The sequence below is a fragment of the Chiloscyllium plagiosum genome, chromosome 16 (assembly GCF_004010195.1).
Source record: "Chiloscyllium plagiosum isolate BGI_BamShark_2017 chromosome 16, ASM401019v2, whole genome shotgun sequence".
Lineage (NCBI taxonomy): Eukaryota > Metazoa > Chordata > Chondrichthyes > Orectolobiformes > Hemiscylliidae > Chiloscyllium > Chiloscyllium plagiosum.
In genome coordinates this window covers 12,740,642-12,751,123 of record NC_057725.1, presented here as the reverse complement: position 1 = coordinate 12,751,123, position 10,482 = coordinate 12,740,642, and the positions used below count along the sequence as shown (strand labels likewise).

At 42.1% G+C, this 10,482-nt stretch overlaps 1 long non-coding RNA gene across 3 annotated transcripts in view; it reads right to left on the bottom strand.

Moving 5' to 3' along the window:
* The window catches only part of LOC122557655, a 174,263-nt gene that overhangs the window by 4,472 nt on the left and 159,309 nt on the right, over positions 1-10,482 (bottom strand). The gene's annotated exons all lie outside the window — the stretch shown is intronic.

Sequence of the window (10,482 nt, the reverse complement as noted above, 5' to 3'; positions counted from 1 at the left end):
AGAAACATTGATTCACTTGCTCCTCAGATTCTAACCGACCTGCTGTGATTTTTCCAGCACCAAGCTTTATCAACTCTGAATCTCTAGCATCTGCAGTCCTCACTTTCTCTCAGTGACAGTATTCCCTTTAGTGTACAAACTCAGCCTTAATTTTCTTTTTGATACCTTCATAGGTGCCCCAGACATTCCCTTTGTCAAAGGAATCTGGATACTCTCGCAAAATTTGTAACCTGAGCGTTGAAATTCCCAGTCTCTAAAGATGTTCTGACTGAGGGATTCAGCCTACAGCCTACACACAAGATAGAACTGGCTTATTGACTCTGCAGTGGAGAAGAATGTTGGAGCATAGTTACCTGTGAGGTTAACTGGCCCTGCTTGAGTTGAGAGGCAAATGGAGAGAATATGTCCTGAACGATGCAATGGTTGTTTTATCATGGATAGTGGCATGTTCCTTACAGCAAAATCTATCCATCACTCAGGCATTTCTTCTGAACACTTCCCTGTCGGGTGGATGTGCTATGAATCTTCCTTTCAGTGATCCCCTCTCTGGGAACTGATGTCTTGGAGGGAAGCTGTATCAAAGTTCAGCCTAAAATGTTCCATGACAATCATAGCTATTTTCACCTGTGATAGACTGATTCCAAGTTGTCTCTTAGTCCTGAACACATGAACCTGACATCACAGCTGGCAACTGAAGAGTTGGAATTATTTTCCTCTTTGTTTTTTTGGTGATTATTTTTCATACGTAATGGATTCCTTCTACTTGTTGAGCATAGATTATAAGTTTTAAGCACCCGTTGAAGCAGAAGGACCATGCTGGTTAACACCTCAATGTGGATTTCAACAGTTTCCTTATTTGCCCTCTCCCCACCTTATCACTCTGCACTACCCTCTGTCCTACCTGTCCATTGTCCTTCCTATCTATCCGCTCCATCCTCCTCTCCAACCTATTACCTTCACCTCCAACTTCATCTGTCTATCGTATTCTCAGCAACCTTCTTCCCAGCCCCACTCGCCCCCCCATTTACATCTCAGCCCCCTTGGGCCACCCCTCTCTTTCCTGATGAAGATCATTTGCTCAAAACATTGATTCTCCTGCTCCTCGGATACTGCCTGACCGGCTGCGCTTTTCCAACACCATACTCTTTGACACTGATCTCCAGCATCTGCAGTGCTCACTTTCTCCAAACTTATTCTTCACTGGCTGCCAATTTGCAGTGGTTGGTGGCTGGCCACTGGTACATGATGGTCCCTCCCATTATCAGAGACAGCCCATAGAATCCATTCTCTACATTTGAGTTGGGCATATCTCCCATAACTGCTGTCTCCTATTGAGTTAACATCCGCAATAAAACTACAGTGTCTTCTCCTCGGCAAAACTTATGGAAATATAGATGTAAAAAATTTCGGAGATGCTGAAAATCTGAATCAAACACAAAGAATCCTGGTGAACAGGGGCAAGTATGACAGCATCTGTGGAGAGGGAAATAGAGTCAGTGCCAAGAGTCTGGTATGACTACTTTAGAACAAAATTTGTGGAGACCCTGGGCTTCTTAGACAACAGAATTCCCTCCTTGACCTTTCCCCTTTAACCCAAAGGAACACAAAGGACCACATTTGGCACTGGGGGTGTTACAGAAGTTGCTGGAAAGGTGTCATATTTAGACATCAGTCCGCTTGTGGCCACAATTCCAGAAACTAAATCCAGTTTCTGCTGGGCTTGGAATGCTCAACGCTCAGTGATGCAAATGTGGGAAAAAAAAATCAATTTTGACAAATGTCCTTGGCAAAATCACTGCTAGAAATTATTTGGAATTTAATTTGGCATCAAACTGCACACTTATTACCATTATAAAATACACTTTTAAGTTCGGTATTTTCTTTTTGAGATTGAATCATTTTTAATTGCAGATGAGTGTCCATCTATTGATTATTGATAACGTTAGAACACCATAATAAAAATGAGATAAAATTTTTCAATTATTCCTTCAGTTTTGAATTTCTATTAGAGTTCAACAATCTCATCCAAACACTTAAGCCCATTATGAGTTCAGATTAAATCTGTTTGTGAGCACCAGTAGCTGTATGAACATTTTTGAAAGGGCCTTGGACCTTTCATTGAAGGAATCTAAGTGGGATCTCTGCCAGTGAATATCTATATTGGCCAACAGTCAACTATTTGGCCTCATTTGAGCAGCATATTGTGTTTAGGCTCAGCTGTGCAGTGATGTTCATTAAAAAAAATTGTCTAAGTGCCAAAGCTTTACTTTGCTTTGCTGAAATTATATGAGTGCATCAAGAGAGTGCAATTCTTGAGTGAAGTTTCATGCTACAGATGGTGCCGGCATGGGTTGGATCCTGAAGCTGTATTGACTCTTGCAATCTGATCACTTCCCTCTTTGAAACCCTCCCTTGTCTCTCTCTCTCTCTCTCTCTTTCTCTATCTCGGCCACTTCCCCTGCAGTGTCTTTGGTTTCATCATGTGGTACAATTCTCCAGTGCAGCCTCTTGCTAACTAGGGTTTCCTAGCTTTCAGTCTCAATTTTAATTGTTTCAAAGTCCCCCTTGTAAGCAAATCTGAGGTTAGCTTGGCCCATTGGGCTCACAGCACCTGTAAGCTCTTCATACAAAAGGTCCTGTGAAATACACTCGTCTTCTATCTGCTGTGGATGACAAGTCACTGGGGATCTTCGTGTTACAAATCGGGGTTACTATTTAATAAAATAGTTTAGTATCAGGTTCTTGTTCCGCCCGCTTGAGTTTTGAAATATGATTGAAACAGTGAATGTCTATTATTGGTAGTTAATATCTCTATATGGAAGAATAACTAAGTAATATGAACTGTTCGCTACCGACCAGGAGGGATGCTCAATGATTTTAAGCTTCTCTTTCTACAGTAGTAAAAGAAAATTACATTTGTCAGTGTTTTGACTACTTTACCTTACCAAAATCACCAGCAACCTGCCTTGATCTAATGCCTTTCAAACATTCCATAGAGCTGCACTACACAGATCCTGGTTCAGAAGTTTTGCCCACATGTGTTCAGAGGCGTGAATATTACAAGGTGCTGAATTCTCTGCTTTGTCAACCACACTCTCTCCAGTTAAAAGGTCAGTGGGGAGAGTGGTGGTGAGGTTGAGCCTGCTGAGGGTAACATCAGTCTGCAGATGGGATTACTGTCCCTCAGTCCTGCTTCAGAGAGATGGTGGTCCAATTTGCAGTCTGGCTGCACCCTCTGCCCAGTGCTTTCAGATGAGGCCTCAATGGGATCTCCATTGGCACACTGGCAGGCAGACTGCCACACACCATCCCTGCTGCTGGTACAATTGTAGTGGGGGCTGCAAAATGGGTAAGGAGACAACTGGCAAGTCACCTGCTGGATGTAACGTGCCCTCCCTCACTTTCAAAACCATTAGGGGGGGGGGTATAAAATCCAGTACAGCAGCTAACCAGCAAAAATGAAGCAGGTCCATTCAGCACCCCCCAAAAACTTGGAACAAAGGTTATCTGCGAAACAAAAATACTGCAGTGTTGTTGGTTTTAGTGACATAGAGAGTGTGGTAGACTGTGTCTTACATGCTTAGTTCACCTTATAGGGCTTTTCAGTTTTCTTTTGGTTTGAAGCACTATTTCTAACCTTGTTACAGTAGTGATTGTGGCAAGATTAGCCAGCTAGATCTCATAGAGTATGAGTTCCTAGATTAATTCAGTAAGGGAGCCCTTTTTAGCTGTCAGATAAGAACAGGAGTGTCAGACATTCTGTTCACTCTGAGGGAGCTAAATTAGTATCAAGGACTCTCCACATATAAATGAAGGCTGACTTGATGACAGGATACTGGCCTCTGTGAAGCTATTTCAGTTACATAATTTTCCAAGTCCAGCAGAGCACAGGAACATATAAACCCATTTATTGCATGTGGTTTACTGCAGAGAAAGATTTCGATCTGTAAAACAATTCACATGCTTTAATTGGTCAAACAATAACCTGGATTATGAGATTTCCAAAATGGGGACAATTTCTGTTGTGTGCTGAACACTGCATGGGCTTACAGTTCAGATGATGTATACCTTTAAATAAGTGAGAAATTAATATATCATCTGGTTATTCTGACAGTCTGTGTTAACACCAATGGGCCAAAAATAATTAAAAATATTTTGAGACAGTGTTACTTCAGTTGACATCATTCTCCACAGTTCAGGCCAAGTCAATGTGCTACACAAGTAAAACGTCTGGCAATTGTATCAAATAAAGAGACTTTAATCGGTAACCTCATCAAGAATGTCTGTCTAAATTCCAAGAACGGTTAGATCTTTCCAAGCGATGTTTATACAATGCATAACAGAATTGGCTGGTCGACAGATGACAGCGAGTGGTAGTGGAAGGAAAATATTCTGCCTGGAAGTCAGTGGTGAGGCTTTTGCCCGAAACGTCGATTTCGAAGCTCCTTGGATGCTGCCTGAACTGTTGTGCTCTTCCAGCACCACTAATCCAGAGTCAGTGGTGAGTGGTGTTCCACAGGGCTCTGTCCTTGGGCCTCTACTCTTTGTAATTTTTATTAATGACTTGGATGAGGAGATTGAAGGATGGGTTAGCAAGTTTGCAGACGTCACAAAGGTTGGAGGTGTCGTTGACAGTATAGAGAACTGTTGTAGGCTGCAGCGTGACATTGACAGGATGCAGAGATGGGCTGTGAAGTGATGCATTTTGGAAGGTCGAACTTGAAAGTTGAGTACAGGATTAAAGACAGGATTCTTGGCAGTGTGGAGGAACAGCGGGATCTTGGAGTGCAGGTACATAGATCCCTTAAAATTGCCACCCAGGTGGACAGGGTTGTTAAGAAAGCATATGGTGTTTTGGCTTTCATTAACAGGGGGATTGAGTTTAAGAGCCGTGAGATCTTGTTGCAGCTCTATAAAACTTTGGTTAGACCGCACTTGGAATACTATGTCCAGTTCTGGTCGCCCTATTATAGGAAAGATGTGGATGCTTTGGAGAGGGTTCACAGGAGGTTTACCAGGATGCTGCCTGGAATGGAGAGCTTATCTTACAAAGACAGATTGACTAAGCTCGGACTTTTATCATTGGAAAAAAGGAAGAGAGGGGACCTAATTGAGGTGTACAAGATAATGAGAGGTATAGATAGAGTTTATAGCCAGAAACTTTTTCCCAGGGCAGAAATTGTTAACACAAGGGGTCATAGTTTTAAGCTGTTTGGTGGAAAGTATAGAGGGGATGTCAGAGGCGGGTTCTTTACGCAGAGAGTTGTGACAGCATGGAATGCGTTGCCAGGTCATTGGGGATATTTAAGAGACTACTGGACATGCATATGGTCACAGAAATTTGAGAGTTCGTACATTAGGCTTACCTCACATGAGGATCAATGGTTGGCACAACATCGTGGGCTGAAGGGCCTGTTCTGTGCTGTACTGTTCTATGTTCTATGTTCTTACAATGTCTGTCGCAAGACTACAGATTTCTTACAGAAACTCAGCACCCACGGACCAGTCGAACCGGGAACATTCCTCGTCACAATGGACATTTCAGCACTCTACACCAGCATCCCCCACAATGACGGCATCAGGGCAACAACCTCAGTACTCAATACCAATAACTGCCAATCTCATCTGCTTCATCCTCGACCACAATGTTTTCACCTTTGACAAACAGTTCTTCATCCAGACACACAAAACAGCAATGGGGACCAAATCTGCTCCCAATATGCCAACATCTTCATGCACAAGTTCCAACAAGACTTCTTTTTTGCACGGTACATTCAACCAACACTATACACCAGGTATATTGATGATATTTTCTTCTTCTGGACTCATGGTGAGGCGTCACTGAAACAAGTACACAATGATATCAACGAGTTTCATCTCATCATCAAACTCACCATGGACTACTCTTTAGTATCTGTCTCATTCTTGGACACATGCATCTCCATCAAGGATGGGCACCTCAGCACTCATTGTACCACAAACGCACGGATAACCTCATGATGCTATACTTCTCTAGCTTCCACCTGAAACATATTAAAACAGCCAATCCCTCCGAACAAGCCCTCTGCATACATACACAGGAGCTGTTCAAATGAGGTAAAACGTGACGGACACTTGAAGGTGCTCAAGGATGCCCTCATAAGAACAGGGCACAATGCTCAACTGATTGACCGCTCATTCTGACATGCCACAGCGAGAAACCGTAATGACCTCCTCAGGAGACAGACATGAGCTGCAATGGACAGTGTATCCTTTGTTGTCCAGTACTTCCCGGGAGCCGAATGACTACGTCATGTTCTTTGCAGCCTGCAACACATTATCGATGAGGGTGAGCACCTTGCCAAGACTTTGCCCGCGCCTCCACTTCTTTCTTTTAAACAACCGCCAAACTTTAAACAGATCATGATTTGTAGCAAACTGCCCAGCCTTCAGGACAACACCATACAACCTGGCCACAGCAGCTGCTGCAAGACATGTCAGAGTCTTGACACAGGTAACACTATTACACGTGGGGACACCTTCCACCATGTATGCGATGAGTACTCATGTGACTCAGCCAACGTTGTCTATCTCATGCGCTGCAGGCAAGGATGCCCTGAGGCATGGTACATTGGCGAGACTGAGTAGACGCTACGACAACAGATGAATGGACAGTGCACAGCAATCACCAGGCAGAGTGTTCCCTCTCAGTCAGGGAACACTTCAGCAGTCTGGGATATTTGACCTTGGACCGTTGGGTGACCATCCTTCACGTGGACTCTGGGACAAGCTACAATACAAAGTGGCCAAGCAGAGGCTGATAGCCAAGTTCGTTACCCATGGGAATGGCTTCAACTGGGACCTTGGGTTTAAGTCACACTAAGGTGACCCCACTGCACTAAACAGACACACACACACCAACACAGAACCTCTCTCTCATATGTACACATACCCCCACATCTCACACTGACACATGCAGCCTCTCTCACATATCCCATCACACACATTTAACCAAGCTTACACACACATATATACACACGCATTCTATCACATGCACTCACATCCAAATGCACACACTCACATGCACACTCAATCTGTCGCTCCTACATGCGCACACATTTAAGCTTATGGGGTGAATTTGTTTTTGCAGAATTACATTTTATTTTGCTCAAAAACTGTATGAATCCATGTAAAACTCTGTAAAATTATACATAAGGTTTGTCAGTCTGACACAGCATTGGGACACACACAGACATCACGCCTATTGTTTAGAAACCTGAGCTATCTTGAGAATGATTTGGAGATGCCGGTGTTGGACTGGGGTGTACAAAGTTAAAAGTCACACAACACCAGGTTATAGTCCAACAGGTTTAATTGGAAGCACACTAGCTTTTGGAGCGTCGCTTCTTCATCAGGTGGTAGTGGACGGCTCAATCCTAACACACAGAATTTGTATCAAACATTTACAGTGTGATGTAACTGAAATTATACATTAAAAAATTGATTGTATGTTAAGCCTTTCATGTGTTAGAATACAGTGATAGTTTCACTTCTTTCATCTGTAAATCACAAAACCTTTTTTTAAAAAAGTTGCATCTCGGGTTAGCTGTTAACAATGGTGATAGCTAGACAATATGTTGAAGGTGTTAGGCCCCTGTGTTCTCTGTCTATGCCATGATGTTTAGATTGATTCTAATCCAAAAAGTGAGATAATGAAGTTTTACATGAATTCATGTAGTTTTTGAGCTCAGAGTCCTACATGAATGCATGCAGTTTTTGTGCATGTAACCCTGTAAGTACAAATTCACCCCACAAAATATATGTGTGCATGTGGGTCTTCGTCTGTCTGTGTGTGCGTGTCTGTGCGTGTCTGCATTTTTGGACTGTGGGAGGAAACCGTAGCACCTGGAGGAAACCCACACAGACACAGGGAGAATGTGCAAACTCCACACAGACAGTCGCCTGAGGTAGGAATTGAACCCGGGTCTCTGGCGCTGGTAGTATGGAGGACACAGACAGGTATTGGTGTATGCAGTGACAAGTGGAGTGGGTCAGTGAGTGAGAAGTGAGCATTTGCAGGTCTGACTACAACTGAGCCAATGTCTCAATAAATGGGCACTGCTGGTTTCCCAGATGGCAGCTAAATGTCAACCTAATTTCTGTGGATCTACAGTGAGGTGTAGTCCAGCCCAGTTAGCACTGCTGCCTCAAAGCGCCAGAGACCCGAGTTTAATTCCCGCCTCAGGCAACTGTCTGTGTGGAGTTTGCACATTCTCCCAGTGTCAGAGTGGGTTTCCTCCGGGTGCTCCGGTTTCCTCCCACAGTCCAAAAATGTGCAGGTTAAGTGAATTGGCCATGCTAAATTGCCCATAGAGTTAGGTGAAGGGGTAAATGTAGGGGATTGGGTCTGGGTGGGTTGCTCTTCGGAGGGTCGGTGTGGACTTGTTGGGCCGAAGGGCCTGTTTCCACACTGTAAGTAATCTAATCTAAAAAATGGAAGTATGGGTTCCAGCCCAGTAGCCTCACCATCTGGAATTTTGGCAGTGGAAGGGCATCTTTAATAGGGAACTTTCCTGACTTCTGGTATCATTGCCCTCAAAAAAAATTGCCCTTTTATTGATCCAAGATGCAAATATGCTGAAGATTCCAGTGTAGAGGTTATACTCACAAATTCTCATATACCATTGGCAGTATTTGGAGAATTGTGTGGCTGCTCTCGAGAGTCTTATTAATAATGATGAAAGCAAATGACTATCTCTTCTGAAGTTCCAGTTATTCCAAAGATAGTTTAAGAAGTAAATGTGTGCAGAAAGATAATCAAGAACACAGAGTAATAGAGACACTGGAAAAAGCATGTTTGTTTTGACACGAGAAACCGTAAGAAATGTGTACATTGAACACTGCAAGAAAGAATCAAATGTAATTCAGATTGAGCAGCTTTAGCTCAGTTGCTGACAGATTCATGCCACTAATATGTTTTTAAAATAAGAACAAATCACAGTGTACATTACAATTGTGCCACAAGACACAGGTCAAATAATTTCCTTTTGCACAATATCATAGTTCTGCAATTCAATGGAAAATAAATCTTCTGTAGCTCAGGATGTGAGTATAAAAGCACGTCATGAGGTGAGATGATGCAAAACATCTTCCACTTCCTGGTCTAATTTCTGAGTGAGGACCATTCAAGAACAGAGAAAATCCTCTTGTTAATTTTAAGAATTCAATAAACACAGTTCACAGCATCTTAAAACCACATTCATTATTAGTAAAGAATATGCAATGTATCTTAACAACACTTAGACTATTTCATTTTACTGAAGAGAGAATTTCAATCAATCGTATCCTGATGTGAGTCTGAGCTTAAACTGTGTGTTTGAATTCTCTGCAAAGGTCATTTTTGGCCACATTGTAAGAATATCCTGAGACCAGAACATGCTTAAGAGAAGTAGGATAGCAGATGTCTTGGCAAAGTATCTGTCAGCTGAGGATTTAATTTCCATCTGGCAAAACATCAAAAAGTCTAAAATGTAAATCAGTCATTCTCAGGATATGTGGGAATAGAATTTGCACAATATTATTGTGGAACAAGAGATTTAGGTTATATCAGCAACCTATTTTAATAATCCATTCCAAATAATCTAATTTAGTACAAAGTATTGAAATTTTTAAATAAAAATTGTCGCCTTCAGAAAAACTGAATTAGGATTGAAAGCATTTTGAGTAATTGCTTGTAATAAAGCAAAAAAGAAGTGGATGCTGGGGATCTGAAATAAAAACTGAAAATGCAAGAAAAACTCAGCAGGTTTGGTCACATCTCTAGAGAGAGAAACTGAGTTAATGTTTCGAGTCCACTATGATTCTTCTTTGGAACATTAAATATCTGCTTACTTTGCAAAAGTCATCATCAATTCTGGTTTAGGTTTTGACAGCTAGAGATTGTAAAATGACATAAACTTGTTTACCCTTAACTTTAAAAGCCAATATTTTGAAAGGCATTTACCTTGGATTTTTAAGTACAATCATGAATAAGCAAAAATCTTGTTTTATAATTCTGAATTGTTCATTTGGAACAAGAAGCTTGATAAATACATGAATGTGGAAGGAGTAGGTAGGTAATCTAGACAGAGGTGACAGCATAGCGGTACTGTCACTGGGCTAGTAATCCAAATCCAGGCTAAAATTCGGAGGACATAGGTTCACATTTCACTATGGCTAATGGTGACCGTGTAACCATGTAACTCATCTGGTTCACTAATGACCTTTTGAGAAGGAAATCTGCTGTCCTTACCCGGGCTGGACTACACCTCACTCTAGATCCACAGAAATTAGGTTGACATTTCGCTGCCATCTGGGAAAGAAATGCTGGCATAGTGCCATATGCCATGAATGACTGCAAAAAAAACCGGATATACATGGGTAGGTTGAGATGAAGTAAGATGCTGGTAAAAAGTCCTGGTAATGCTTTCCAAACAAAATGTGAGTATTCCCTAAGTATTGGTA